Source organism: Anser anser (genome assembly GCF_964211835.1).
Source record: "Anser anser genome assembly, contig: HAP1_SCAFFOLD_40, whole genome shotgun sequence".
Classification (NCBI taxonomy): Eukaryota; Metazoa; Chordata; class Aves; order Anseriformes; family Anatidae; genus Anser; species Anser anser.
This window is the reverse complement of record NW_028153557.1, coordinates 773,630-789,561: the sequence shown is the minus strand read 5'-3', so window position 1 is coordinate 789,561 and position 15,932 is coordinate 773,630.

Sequence of the window (15,932 nt, the reverse complement as noted above, 5' to 3'; positions counted from 1 at the left end):
GTGGTGCCAGTGCACTCTCTGGACTCAACTGCACTGCATCCCCAGTGGTGTCAGTGCACTCTCTGGACTCACTGCAGTGCATCCCCTGTGGTGCCAGTACACTCTCTGGACTCACTGCACTGCATCCCCAGTGGTGCCAGTGCACTCTCTGGACTCACTGCACTGCATCCCCAGTGGTGCCAGTGCACTCTCTGGACTCACTGCACTGCATCACTATTGGTGACAGGGCACTCTCCGGACTCACTGCAGTGCATCCGCAGTGGTGCCAGTGCACTCTTTCGAGTCACTGCACTGCATCCCCATTAGTGCCAGTGCATTCTCTGGACTCACTGCAGTGCATCCCCAGTGGTGCCAGTGTACTCTCTGGACTCACTGCACTGCATCACCAGTGGTGCCAGTGCACTCTCTGGACTCACTGCACTGCATCCCCAGTGGTGCCAGTGCACTTTCTGGAGTCACTGCAGTGCATCCCCAGTTGTGCTAGTGCACTCTCTGCACTCACTGCACTGCATCCCCAGTGGAGCCAGTGCACTCTCTGGACTCAGTGCAGTGAATCTCCAGTGGTGCCAGAGCACTCTCTGGACTCACTGCACTGCATCCCCAGTGCTGACAGTGCAATCTCTGGACTCACTGCAGTGCATCCCCAGTGGTGCCAGTGCACTCTCTGGACTCACTGCACTGCATTCCCAGTGGTGCCAGTGCACTCTCTGGACTCACTGCAGTGCATCCCCAGTGGTGCCAGTCCACTCTCTGGACTCACTGCACTGCATCCCCAGTGGTGCCAGTGCACGCTCTGAACCCACTGCAGTGCATCCCCAGTGGTGCCAGTGCACTCTCTGGACTCACTGCAGTGCATTCCCTATGGTGCCAGCGCACTCTCTGGAGTCACTGTGCTGCGTCCCCAGTGGTGACAGTTCACTCTCTGGACTCACTGTGCTGCATCCCTAGTGGTGCCAGTGCACTCTCTGGACTCACTGCAGTTTATACCCTGTGGTGCCAGTGCACTCTGTGGACTCACTGCACTGCATCCCATTGGTGCCAGTGCACTCTCTGGACTCACTGCATTGCATCCCCAGTGGTGCCAGTGCACTCTCTGGACTCACTGTGCTGCATCCCCAGTGGTGCCAGTGCACTCTCTGGACTCACTGCAGTGCATCCCCAGTGGTGCCAGTGCACTGTCTGGACTCACTGCAGTTTATCCCCAGTGGTGCAAGGGCACTCTCTGGACTCACTGCACTGCATCCCCAGTGGTGCCAGTGCACTCTCTGGACTCACTGCAGTGCATCCCCCATGGTGCCCGTGCACTCTCTGGACTCACTGCAGTGCATCCCCAGTGGTGCCAGTGCACTCTCTGGACTCACTGAACTGCATCCCCAGTGGTGCCAGTGCACTCTCTGGACTCACTGAACTGCACCCCCAGAAGTGCCAGTGCAGTCTCTGGACTCACTGCACTGCATCCCCTTAGGTGCCAGTTCACTCTCTGGACTCACTGCACTGCATCCCCAGTGGTGCCAGTGCAATCTCTGGACTCACTGCACTGCATCCCCAGTGGTGCCAGTGAACTCTTTGGACTCACTGCGCTGCATAAGCAGTGGTGACAGTGCACTCTCTAGACTCACTGTGCTGCATCCCCAGTGGTGCCAGTGCACTCTCAGGACTCACTGCAGTGTATCCCCTGAGGTGCCAGTGCACTCTGTGGACTCACTGCACTGCATACCAGTGGTGCCAGTGCACTCTCTGGACTCACTGCAGTGCATCAACAGTGGTGCCAGTGCACTCTCTGGACTCACTGCAGTGCAGCCCCACTGGTGCCAGTGCACTCTCTGGACTCACTGCAGTGCAGGCCCTTAGGTGCCAGTGCACTCTCTGTACTCACTGCAGTGCATTCCCAGTGGTGCCAGTGCACTCTCTGGACTCCGTGCACTGAATCCCCGGTGGAACCAGTGCACTCTCTGGACTCACTGCACTACATCCCCAGTGGTGCCAGTGCACTGTCTGTACTCACTGCAGTTTATCCCCAGTGGTGCAAGGGCACTCTCTGGACTCACTGCACTGCATCCCCAGTGGTGCCAGTGCACTCTCTGGACTCACTGCAGTGTATCCCCATTGGAGCCGGTGCACTCTGTGGACTCACTAAACTGCATCCCCAGTGGTGCCAGAGAACTCTCTGGACTCACTGCAGTGCATCCCCAGTGGTGCCAGTGCACTCTCTGGACTCACTGCATTGCATCCCATTGGTGCCAGTGCACTCTCTGGACTCACTGCAGTGCATCCCCAGTGGTGCCAGTGCACTCTCTGGACTCACTGCAGTGCTTCTGCACTGGTGCCAGTGCACTCTCTGCACTCACTGCACTGCATCCCCAGTGTTCCAGTGCACTCTCTGGACTCACTGCAGTGCATCCCCAGTGGTGCCAGTTCACTCTCTGGACTCACTGCACTGCATCCCCAGTGGTGCCAGTGCACTCTCTGGACTCAGTGCACTGCATCCCCAGTGGTGCCAGTGCACTCTCTGGACTCACTGCAGTGCATCCCTTGTGGTGCCTTTGCACTCTCAGGACTCACTGCACTGCATCCCCAGTGGTGCCAGTGCACTCTCTGGACTCACTGCACTGCATCCCCTGTGGTGCCAGTGCACTCTCTGGACTCACTGCACTGCATCCCCAATGGTGCCACTGCACTCTCTGGACTCAATGCAGTGCATCCCCAGTGGTGCCAGTGCACTCTCTGGACTCACTGCACTGCATCCCCAGTGGTGCCAGTGCACTCTCTGGACTCACTGCAGTGCATCTCCAGTGGTGCCAGTGCAATTACTGGGCTCACTGCAGTGTATCGCCATTGGAGCCGGTGCACTCTCGGGACTCACTAAACTGCATCCCCAGTGGTGCCAGAGAACTCTGTGGACTCACTGCAGTGCATCCCCAGTGGTGCCAGTGCACTGTCTGGACTCACTGCATCCCCAGTGGTGCCAGGGCACTCTCTGGACTCACAGCACTGCATCCCCATTGGTGCCAGTGCACTCTCTGGACTCACTGCACTAAAACCCCAGTGGTGCCAGTGCAGTCTCTGGACTCACTGCACTGCATCCCCAGTGGTGCCAGTGCACTCTCTGGACTCACCGGGGTGCATCCCCAGTGGTGCCAGTGCACTCTCTGGACTCACTGCACTGCATCCCCAGTGGTGCCAGTGCACTCTCTGGACTCACTGCAGTGCATCCCCAGTGGTGCCAGTGTACTCTCTGGACTCACTGCACTGCATCACCAGCGGTGCCAGTGCACTCTCTGGACTCACTGCAGTGCATCCCCAGTGGTGCCAGTGCACTTTCTGGAGTCACTGCAGTGCATCCCCTGTTGTGCCAGTGCACTCTCTACACTCACTGCACTGCATCCCCAGAAGTGCCAGTGCACTCTCTGGACTCAGTGCACTGCATCCCTAGTGGTGCCAGTGCACTCTCTGGACTCACTGCACTGCATCCCCTGTGGTGCCAGTGCACTCTTTGGACTCACTGCAGTGCATCCCCAGTGGTGCCAGTGGCTCTCTGGACTCACTGCACTGCATCCCCAGTGGTGCCAGTGCACTCTCTGGACTCACTGCAGTGCATCCCCAGTGGTGCCAGTGCACTCTCTGGACTCACTGCACTGCATCCCCAGTGGTGCCAGTGCACTCTCTGGACTCACTGCACTGCATCCCCAGTGGTGCCAGTGTAGTCTCTGGACTCACTGCAGTGCATCCCCAGTGGTGCCAGTGCAATCTCTGGACTCAGTGCACTGCAGCGCAGTGGTGCCAGAGCAGTCTCTGGACTCACTGTGCTGCATCCCCAGTGGTGCCAGTGCACTCTCTGGACTCACTGCACTGCATCCCCAGTGGAGCCAGTGCACTCTCTGGACTCACTGCAGTGTATCCCCATTGGTGCCATTGCACTCTCTGGACTCACTAAACTTCTTCCCCAGTGGTGCCAGAGAACTCTCTGGTCTCACTGCAGTGCATCCCCAGTGGTGCCAGTGCACTGTCTGGACTCACTGCAGTTTATCCCCAGTGGTGCAAGGGCACTCTCTGGACTCACTGCACTGCATCCCCAGTGGTGCCAGTGCACTCTCTGGACTCACTGCAGTGCATCCCCCGTGGTGCCCGTGCACTCTCTGGAATCACTGCAGTGCATCCGCTGTGGTGCCAGTACACTCTCTGGACTCACTGAACTGCATCCCCAGTGCTGACAGTGCACTCTCTGGACTCACTGCAGTGCATCCCCAGTGGTGCCAGTGCACTCTCTGGACTCACTGAACTGCATCCCCAGTGGTGCCAGTGCACTCTCTGGACTCACTGAACTGCATCCCCAGTGGTGCCAGTGCACTCTCTGGACTCACTTCTTTGCATTCCAGTGGTGCCAGTGCACTCTCTGCACTCACTGCAGTGCATCCCCAGTGGTGCCAGTGCACTCTCTGGACTCACTGCACTGCATCACCAGTGGTGCCAGTGCACTCTCTGGACTCACTGCACTGCATCCCCAGTGCTGACAGTGCACTCTCTGGACTCACTGCAGTGCATCACCAGTGGTGCCAGTGCACTCTCTGGACGCACTGCACTGCATCCCCAGTGGTGCCAGTGCACTCTCTGGACTACCTGCACTGCATCCCCAGTGGTGCCAGTGCACTCTCTGGACTCACTGCAGTGCATCCCCAGTGGTGCCAGTGCACTCTCTGGACTCACTGCACTGCATCCCCAGTGGTGACAGTGCACTCTCTGGACTCACTGCAGTGCATCCCTTGTGGTGCCTTTGCACTCTCAGGACTCACTGCACTGCATCCCCAGTGGTGCCAGTGCACTCTCTGGACTCACTGCACTGCATCCCCTGTGGTGCCAGTGCACTCTCTGGACTCACTGCACTGCATCCCCAATGGTGCCACTGCACTCTCTGGACTCACTGCAGTGCATCCCCAGTGGTGCCAGTGCACTCTCTGGACTCACTGCACTGCATCCCCAGTGGTGCCAGTGCACTCTCTGGACTCACTGCAGTGCATCCCCAGTGGTGCCAGTGCAATTACTGGACTCACTGCAGTGTATCGCCATTGGAGCCGGTGCACTCTCGGGACTCACTAAACTGCATCCCCAGTGGTGCCTGAGAACTCTCTGGACTCACTGCAGTGCATCCCCAGTGGTGCCAGTGCACTGTCTGGACTCACTGCATCCCCAGTGGTGCCAGGGCACTCTCTGGACTCACAGCACTGCATCCCCATTGGTGCCAGTGCACTCTCTGGACTCACTGCACTAAAACCCCAGTGGTGCCAGTGCAGTCTCTGGACTCACTGCACTGCATCCCCAGAGGTGTCAGTGCACTCTCTGGACTCACCGGGGTGCATCCCCAGTGGTGCCAGTGCACTCTCTGGACTCACTGCACTGCATCCCCTGTGGTTCCAGTACACTCTCTGGACTCACTGCAGTGCATCCCCAGTGGTGCCAGTGTACTCTCTGGACTCACTGCACTGCATCACCAGCGGTGCCAGTGCACTCTCTGGACTCACTGCAGTGCATCCCCAGTGGTGCCAGTGCACTTTCTGGAGTCACTGCAGTGCATCCCCTGTTGTGCCAGTGCACTCTCTACACTCACTGCACTGCATCCCCAGAAGTGCCAGTGCACTCTCTGGACTCACTGCACTGCATCCCTAGTGGTGCCAGTGCACTCTCTGGACTCACTGCACTGCATCCCCTGTGGTGCCAGTGCACTCTTTGGACTCACTGCAGTGCATCCCCAGTGGTGCCAGTGGCTCTCTGGACTCACTGCACTGCATCCCCAGTGGTGCCAGTGCACTCTCTGGACTCACTGCAGTGCATCCCCAGTGGTGCCAGTGCACTCTCTGGACTCACTGCACTGCATCAACAGTGGTGCCAGTGCACTCTCTGGACTCACTGCACTGCATCCCCAGTGGTGCCAGTGTAGTCTCTGGACTCACTGCAGTGCATCCCCAGTGGTGCCAGTGCAATCTCTGGACTCACTGCACTGCATCCCCAGTGGTGCCAGAGCAGTCTCTGGACTCACTGTGCTGCATCCCCAGTGGTGCCAGTGCACTCTCTGGACTCACTGCACTGCATCCCCAGTGGAGCCAGTGCACTCTCTGGACTCACTGCAGTGTATCCCCATTGGTGCCATTGCACTCTCTGGACTCACTAAACTTCTTCCCCAGTGGTGCCAGAGAACTCTCTGGTCTCACTGCAGTGCATCCCCAGTGGTGCCAGTGCACTGTCTGGACTCACTGCAGTTTATCCCCAGTGGTGCAAGGGCACTCTCTGGACTCACTGCACTGCATCCCCAGTGGTGCCAGTGCACTCTCTGGACTCACTGCAGTGCATCCCCCGTGGTGCCCGTGCACTCTCTGGAATCACTGCAGTGCATCCCCTGTGGTGCCAGTACACTCTCTGGACTCACTGAACTGCATCCCCAGTGCTGACAGTGCACTCTCTGGACTCACTGCAGTGCATCCCCAGTGGTGCCAGTGCACTCTCTGGACTCACTGAACTGCATCCCCAGTGGTGCCAGTGCACTCTCTGGACTCACTGAACTGCATCCCCAGTGGTGCCAGTGCACTCTCTGGACTCACTGAACTGCATCCCCAGTGGTGCCAGTGCACTCTCTGGACTCACTGAACTGCACCCCCAGAAGTGCCAGTGCACTCTCTGGACTCACTGCACTGCATCCCCAGTGGTGCCAGTGCACTCTCTGGACTCACTGAACTGCATCCCCAGTGGTGCCAGTGCACTCTCTGGACTCACTTCTTTGCATTCCAGTGGTGCCAGTGCACTCTCTGCACTCACTGCAGTGCATCCCCAGTGGTGCCAGTGCACTCTCTGGACTCACTGCACTGCATCACCAGTGGTGCCAGTGCACTCTCTGGACTCACTGCACTGCATCCCCAGTGCTGACAGTGCACTCTCTGGACTCACTGCAGTGCATCACCAGTGGTGCCAGTGCACTCTCTGGACGCACTGCACTGCATCCCCAGTGGTGCCAGTGCACTCTCTGGACTCACTGCACTGCATCCCCAGTGGTGCCAGTGCACTCTCTGGACTCACTGCACTGCATCCCCAGTGGTGCCAGTGCACGCTCTGGACCCACTGCACTGCATCCCCACTGGTGCCAGTGCACTCTCTAGACTCACTGCAGTGCATCCCCAGTGGTGCCAGTGCACTCTCTGTAGTCACTGCGCTGCGTCCCCAGTGGTGACAGTTCACTCTCTGGACTTACTTTGCTGCATCCCCAGTGGTGCCAGTGCACTCTCTGGACTCAGAGCAGGGTATCCCCAGTGGTGACAGTTCACTCTCTGGACTCACTGCAGTGCATCCCCAGTGGTGCCAGTGCACTCTCTGGACTCAGTGCAGGGTATCCCCAGTGGTGCCAGTTCACTCTCTGGACTCACTGCAGTGCAGCCCCAGTGGTGCCAGGGCACTCTCTGGACTCACTGCAGTGCATCACCAGTGGTGCCAGTGCACTCTGTGGACTCACTGCAGTGCATTCCCAGTGGTGCCAGTGCACTCTCTGGACTCCTTGCACTGAATCCCCGGTGGAGCCAGTGCACTCTCTGGACTCACTGCCTACATCCCCAGTGGTGCCAGTGCACTCTCTGGACTCACTGCACTGCATCCCCAGTGGTGCCAGTGCACTCTCTGGACTCACTGCACTGCATCAACAGTGGTGCCAGTGCACTCTCTGGACTCACTGCACTGCATCCCCAGTGGTGCCAGTGTAGTCTCTGCACTCACTGCAGTGCATCCCCATTGGAACCGGTGCACTCTCTGGACTCACTAAACTGCATCCCCAGTGGTGCCAGAGAACTCTCTGGACTCACTGCACTGCATCCCCAGTGGTGCCAGTGCACTCTCTGGACTCAACTGCACTGCATCCCCAGTGGTGTCAGTGCACTCTCTGGACTCACTGCAGTGCATCCCCTGTGGTGCCAGTACACTCTCTGGACTCACTGCACTGCATCCCCAGTGGTGCCAGTGCACTCTCTGGACTCACTGCACTGCATCCCCAGTGGTGCCAGTGCACTCTCTGGACTCACTGCACTGCATCACTATTGGTGACAGGGCACTCTCCGGACTCACTGCAGTGCATCCGCAGTGGTGCCAGTGCACTCTTTCGAGTCACTGCACTGCATCCCCATTAGTGCCAGTGCATTCTCTGGACTCACTGCAGTGCATCCCCAGTGGTGCCAGTGTACTCTCTGGACTCACTGCACTGCATCACCAGTGGTGCCAGTGCACTCTCTGGACTCACTGCACTGCATCCCCAGTGGTGCCAGTGCACTTTCTGGAGTCACTGCAGTGCATCCCCAGTTGTGCTAGTGCACTCTCTGCACTCACTGCACTGCATCCCCAGTGGAGCCAGTGCACTCTCTGGACTCAGTGCAGTGAATCTCCAGTGGTGCCAGAGCACTCTCTGGACTCACTGCACTGCATCCCCAGTGCTGACAGTGCAATCTCTGGACTCACTGCAGTGCATCCCCAGTGGTGCCAGTGCACTCTCTGGACTCACTGCACTGCATTCCCAGTGGTGCCAGTGCACTCTCTGGACTCACTGCAGTGCATCCCCAGTGGTGCCAGTCCACTCTCTGGACTCACTGCACTGCATCCCCAGTGGTGCCAGTGCACGCTCTGAACCCACTGCAGTGCATCCCCAGTGGTGCCAGTGCACTCTCTGGACTCACTGCAGTGCATTCCCTATGGTGCCAGCGCACTCTCTGGAGTCACTGTGCTGCGTCCCCAGTGGTGACAGTTCACTCTCTGGACTCACTGTGCTGCATCCCTAGTGGTGCCAGTGCACTCTCTGGACTCACTGCAGTTTATACCCTGTGGTGCCAGTGCACTCTGTGGACTCACTGCACTGCATCCCATTGGTGCCAGTGCACTCTCTGGACTCACTGCATTGCATCCCCAGTGGTGCCAGTGCACTCTCTGGACTCACTGCAGTGGAGCCCCTGATGTGCCAGTGCACTCTCTGTACTCAATGCAGTGCATTCCCAGTGGTGTCAGTGCACTCTCTGGACTCACTGCAGTGCATCCCCAGTGGTGCCAGTGCACTCTCTGGACTCACTACACTGCATCCCCAGTGGTGTCAGTTCACTCTCTGGACTCACTGAACTGCATCCCCAGTGGTGCCAGTGCACTTTGTGGACTCACTGCACTGCATCCCCAGTGGTGCCAGTGCAATCTCTGGACTCACTGCAGTGCATCCCCAGTGGTGCCAGTGCACTCTCTGGACTCACTGCACTGCATCCCCAGTGGTGCCAGTGCACTCTCTGGACCCACTGCAGTGCATCCCCAGTGGTGCCAGTGCAATCTCTGGACTCGCTGCACTGCATCCCCAGTGGTGCCAGTGCACTCTCTGGACTCACTGCAGTGTATCCCTTGTGGTGCCATTGCACTCTCAGGACTCACTGCCCTGCATCCCCAGTGGTGCCAGTGCACTCTCTGCACTCACTGCACTGCATCCCCAGTGGTGCCAGTGCACTCTCTGGACTCACTGCAGTGCATCCCCAGTGCTGACAGTGCACTCTCTGGACTCAGTGCACTGCATCCCCATTGGTGCCAGTGCACTCTCTGGACTCAGTGCACTGCATCCCCTGTGGTGCCAGTGCACTCTCTGGACTCACTGCAGTGCATCCCCAGTGGTGCCAGTGCACTCTCTGAGCTCACTGCACTGCATCCCCAGTGGTGCCAGTGCACTCTCTGGACTCACTGCACTGCATCCCCAGTGGTGCCAGTGCACTCTCTGGACTCACTGCACTGCATCCCCAGTGGTGCCAGGGCACTCTCCGGACTCACTGCAGTGCATTCGCAGTGGTGCCAGTGCACTCTTTCGAGTCACTGCACTGCATACCCATTAGTGCCAGTGCATTCTCTGGACTCACTGCAGTGCATCCCCAGTGGTGCCAGTGTACTCTCTGGACTCACTGCACTGCATCCCCAGTGGTGCCAGTTCACTCTCTGGACTCACTGCACTGCATCCCCAGTGGTGCCAGTGCACTTTCTGGAGTCACTGCAGTGCATCCCCTGTGGTGCCAGCGCACTCTCTGGAGTCACTGCGCTGCGTCCCCAGTGGTGACAGTTCACTCTCTGGACTCACTGTGCTGCATCCCTAGTGGTGCCAGTGCACTCTCTGGACTCACAGCATTGCATCCCCAGTGGTGCCAGTGCACTCTCTGTACTCACTCCAGTGCATCCCCAGTGGTGCCAGTGCACTCTCTGGACTCACTGCAGTGCATCCCCAGTGGTGCCAGTACACTCTCTGTACTCAATGCAGTGCATTCCCAGTGGTGTCAGTGCACTCTCTGGACTAACTGCAGTGAATCCCCGGTGGTGCCAGTGCACTCTCTGGACTCACTGCACTGCATCTCCAGTGGTGCCAGTTCACTCTCTGGACTCACTGAACTGCATCCCCAGTGGTGCCAGTGCACTCTCTGTAGTCACTGCGCTGCATCCCCAGTGGTGCCAGTGCACTCTCTGGACTCACTGTGCTGCATCCTCAGTGGTGCCAGTGCACTCTCTGGACTCACTGCAGTGTATCACCTGTGGTGCCAGTGCACTCTGTGCTCTCACTGCACTGCATCCCAGTGGTGCCAGTGCACTCTCTGGACTCACTGCAGTGCAGCCGAAGTGGTGCCAGTGCACTCTCTGGACTCACTGCAGTGCAGCCCCTTAGGTGCCAGTGCACTCTCTGGACTCCTTGCAGTGAATCACCGGTGGTGCCAGTGCACTCTCTGGACTCACTGCACTACATCCCCTGTGGTGCCAGTTCACTCTCTGGACTCACTGAACTGAATCCCCAGTGGTGCCAGTGCACTCTCTGGACTCACTGCACTGCATCCCCAGTGGTGACAGTGCACTCTCTGGACTCACTGCACTGCATCCCCAGTGGTGCCAGTGCACTCTCTGGACTTGCCGGGGTGCATCCCCAGTGGTGCCAGTGCACTCTCTGGACTCACTGCAGTGCATCCCCAGTGGTGCCAGTGCACTCTCTGGACTCACTGCAGTCCCAATGTTGCCAGGGCACTCTCTGGACTCACTGCACTGCATCCCCAGTGGTGCCTGTGAAGTCTCTGGACTCACTGCAGTGCATCCCCAGTGGTGCCAGTGCACTCTCTGGACTCACTGCACTGCCTCCCCAGTGGTGCCACTGCACTCTCTGGACTCACTGCACTGCATCACCAGTGGTGCCAGTGCACTATCTGGACTCACTGCAGTGCATCCCCAGTGGTGCCAGTGCACTTTCTGGAGTCATTGCAGTGCAACCCCAGTGGTGCCAGTGCACTCTCTGGACTCACTGAACTGAATCCCCAGTGGTGCCAGTGCACTCTCTGGATTCACTGTACTGCATCCCCAGTGGTGCCTGTGAAGTCTCTGGACTCACTGCAGTGCATCCCCAGTGGTGCCAGTGCACTCTCTGGACTCACTGCACTGCATCCCCAGTGGTGCCAGTGCACTCTCTGCATTCACTGCACTGCATCCCCAGAAGTGCCAGTGCACTCTCTGGACTCACTGCAGTGCATCGCCAGTGGTGCCAGTGCACTCTCTGGACTCAGTGCACTGCATCCCCAGTGCTGACAGTGCACTCTCTGGACTCAGTGCACTGCATCCCCATTGGTGCCAGTGCACTCTCTGGACTCAGTGCACTGCATCCCCTGTGGTGCCAGTGCACTCTCTGGACTCACTGCACTGCATCCCCAGTGGTGCCAGTGCACTCTCTGAGCTCACTGCACTGCATCCCCAGTGGTTTCATTGCACTCTCTGGACTCACTGCATTGCATCCCCAGTGGTGCCTGTGCACTCTCTGGACTCAGTGCAGTGCATCCCCAGTGGAGCCAGTGCACTCTCTGGACTCACTGCAGTGCATCTCCAGTGGTGCCAGTGCACTCTCTGGACTCACTGCAGTGCATCCCCAGTGGTGGCAGTGCACTCTCTGGAGTCACTGCGCTGCGTCCCCAGTGGTGACAGTTCACTCTCTGGACTCAGTGTGCTGCATCACTAGTGGTGCCAGAGCACTCTCTGGACTCACTGCACTGCATCCCCAGAGGTGCCAGTGCACTCTCTGAGCTCACTGCACTGCATCCCCAGTAGTGCCATTTCACTCTCTGGACTCACTGTGCTGCATCCCTAGTGGTGCCAGTGCACTCTCTGGACTCACTGCAGTGTATCCCCATTGGAGCCGGTGCACTCTCTGGACTCACTAAACTGCATCCCCAGTGGTGCCAGAGAACTCTCTGGACTCACTGCACTGCATCCCCAGTGGTGCCAGTGCACTCTCTGGACTCACCGGGGTGCATCCCCAGTGGTGCCAGTGCACTCTCTGGACTCACTGCAGTGCATCCCCTGTGGTGCCAGTAAACTCTCTGGACTCACTGCAGTGTATCACCAGTGGTGCCAGTGCACGCTCTGGACGCACTGCAGTGCATCCCCAGTGGTGGCAGTGCACTCTCTGGACTCACTGCACTGCATCCCCAGTGGTGCCAGTGCACTCTCTGGACTCACTGCAGTGCATCCCCAGTGGTGCCAGTGCACTTTCTGGAGTCACTGCAGTGCATCCCCTGTTGTGCTAGTGCACTCTCTGCACTCACTGCACTGCATCCCCAGTGGAGCCAGTGCACTCTCTGGACTCACTGCAGTGCATCTCCAGTGGTGCCAGTGCACTCTCTGGACTCACTGCAGTGCATCCCCAGTGGTGCCAGTGCACTCTCTGGACTCACTGCAGTGCATCACCAGTGCCGACAGTGCACTCTCTGGACTCACGGCACTGCATCCCCAGTGGTGCCAGTGCACTCTCTGGACTCACTGCAGTGCATCCCCAGTGGTGCCAGTGCACTCTCTGGACTCACTGCACTGCATCCCCAGTGGTGCCAGTGCACTCTCTGGACTCACTGCAGTGCATCCGCAGTGGTGCCAGTGCACTCTCTGGACTCACTGCATTGCATCCCCAGTGGTGCCAGTGCACTCTCTGGACTCACTGCAGTGGAGCCCCTGATGTGCCAGTGCACTCTCTGTACTCAATGCAGTGCATTCCCAGTGGTGTCAGTGCACTCTCTGGACTCACTGCAGTGAATCCCCGGTGGTGCCAGTGCACTCTCTGGACTCACTGCACTGCATCCCCAGTGGTGTCAGTTCACTCTCTGGACTCACTGAACTGCATCCCCAGTGGTGCCAGTGCAATCTCTGGACTCACTGCAGTGCATCCCCAGTGGTGCCAGTGCACTTTGTGGACTCACTGCACTGCATCCCCAGTGGTGCCAGTGCAATCTCTGGACTCACTGCACTGCATCCCCAGTGGTGCCAGTGCACTCTCTGGACCCACTGCAGTGCATCCCCAGTGGTGCCAGTGCAATCTCTGGACTCGCTGCACTGCATCCCCAGTGGTGCCAGTGCACTCTCTGGACTCACTGCAGTGTATCCCTTGTGGTGCCATTGCACTCTCAGGACTCACTGCCCTGCATCCCCAGTGGTGCCAGTGCACTCTCTGGACTCACGGCACTGCATCCCCATTGGAGCCAGTACACTCTCTGGACTCACCGGGGTGCATCCCCAGTGGTGCCAGTGCACTCTCTGGACTCACTGCACTGCATCCCCAGTGGTGCCAGTGCACTCTCTGAGCTCACTGCACTGCATCCCCAGTGGTGCCAGTGCACTCTCTGGACTCACTGCACTGCATCCCCAGTGGTGCCAGTGCACTCTCTGAGCTCACTGCACTGCATCCCCAGTGGTGCCAGTGCACTCTCTGGACTCAGTGCACTGCATCCCCAGTGGTGCCAGTGCACTCTCTGGACTCACTGCACTGCATCCCCAGTGGTGCCAGTGCACTCTCTGGACTCACTGCACTGCATCACCATTGGTGCCAGGGCACTCTCCGGACTCACTGCAGTGCATTCGCAGTGGTGCCAGTGCACTCTTTCGAGTCACTGCACTGCATACCCATTAGTGCCAGTGCATTCTCTGGACTCACTGCAGTGCATCCCCAGTGGTGCCAGTGTACTCTCTGGACTCACTGCACTGCATCCCCAGTGGTGCCAATTCACTCTCTGGACTCACTGCACTGCATCCCCTGTGGTGCCAGCGCACTCTCTGGAGTCACTGCGCTGCGTCCCCAGTGGTGACAGTTCACTCTCTGGACTCACTATGCTGCATCCCTAGTGGTGCCAGTGCACTCTCTGGACTCACAGCATTGCATCCCCAGTGGTGCCAGTGCACTCTCTGCACTCACTCCAGTGCATCCCCAGTGGTGCCAGTGCACTCTCTGGACTCACTGCAGTGCATCCCCAGTGGTGCCAGTACACTCTCTGTACTCAATGCAGTGCATTCCCAGTGGTGTCAGTGCAGTCTCTGGACTCACTGCAGTGAATCCCCAGTGGTGCCAGTGCACTCTCTGGACTCACTGCACTGCATCTCCAGTGGTGCCAGTTCACTCTCTGGACTCACTGAACTGCATCCCCAATGGTGCCAGTGCACTCTCTGTAGTCACTGCGCTGCATCCCCAGTGGTGCCAGTGCACTCTCTGGACTCACTGTGCTGCATCCTCAGTGGTGCCAGTGCACTCTCTGGACTCACTGCAGTGTATCCCCTGTGGTGCCAGTGCACTCTGTGCTCTCACTGCACTGCATCCCAGTGGTGCCAGTGCACTCTCTGGACTCACTGCAGTGCAGCCCAAGTGGTGCCAGTGCACTCTCTGGACTCACTGCAGTGCAGCCCCTTAGGTGCCAGTGCACTCTCCGGACTCACTGCAGTGAATCACCGGTGGTGCCAGTGCACTCTCTGGACTCACTGCACTACATCCCCTGTGGTGCCAGTTCACTCTCTGGACTCACTGAACTGAATCCCCAGTGGTGCCAGTGCACTCTCTGGACTCACTGTACTGCATCCCCAAAGTGCCAGTACACTCTCTGGACTCACTGCAGTGCATCCCCAGTGGTGCCAGTGCACTCTCTGGACTCACTGCAGTGCATCCCCAGTGGTGCCAGTGCACTCTCTGGTCTCACTGCAGTGCATCCCCAGTGGTGCCAGTGCACTCTCTGGATTCACTGCAGTGTATTCCCTGTGGTGCCAGTACACTCTCTGGACTCACTGCAGTGCATCCCCAGTGGTGCCAGTGCACTCTCTGGACTCACTGCAGTGCATCCCCAGTGGTGCCAGTGCACTCTCTGGTCTCACTGCACTGCATCCCAGTGGTGCCAGAGCACTCTATCGAGTCACTGCACTGCACCCCCATTAGTGCCAGTGCATTCTCTGGACTCACTGCAGTGCATCCCCAGTGGTGCCAGTGTACTCTCTGGACTCACTGCAGTGCAGCTCAGTGGTGCCAGTGCACTTTCTGGAGTCACTGCACTGCATCCCCTGTTGTGCTAGTGCACTCTCTGCACTCACTGCACTGCATCCCCAGAAGTGCCAGTGCACTCTCTGGACTCACTGCACTGCATCCCCAGTGGTGCCAGTGCACTCTCTGGACTCACTGCACTGCATCCCCAGTGGTTTCATTGCACTCTCTGGACTCACTGCATTGCATCCCCAGTGGTGCCTGTGCACTCTCTGGACTCAGTGCAGTGCATCCCCAGTGGAGCCAATGCACTCTCTGGACTCACTGCAGTGCATCTCCAGTGGTGCCAGTGCACTCTCTGGACTCACTGCAGTGCATCCCCAGTGGTGGCAGTGCACTCTCTGGAGTCACTGCGCTGCGTCCCCAGTGGTGACAGTTCACTCTCTGGACTCAGTGTGCTGCATCACTAGTGGTGCCAGAGCACTCTCTGGACTCACTGCACTGCATCCCCAGAGGTGCCAGTGCACTCTCTGAGCTCACTGCACTGCATCCCCAGTAGTGCCAGTTCACTCTCTGGACTCACTGTGCTGCATCCCTAGTGGTGCCAGTGCACTCTCTGGACTCACTGCAGTGTATCCCCATTGGAGCC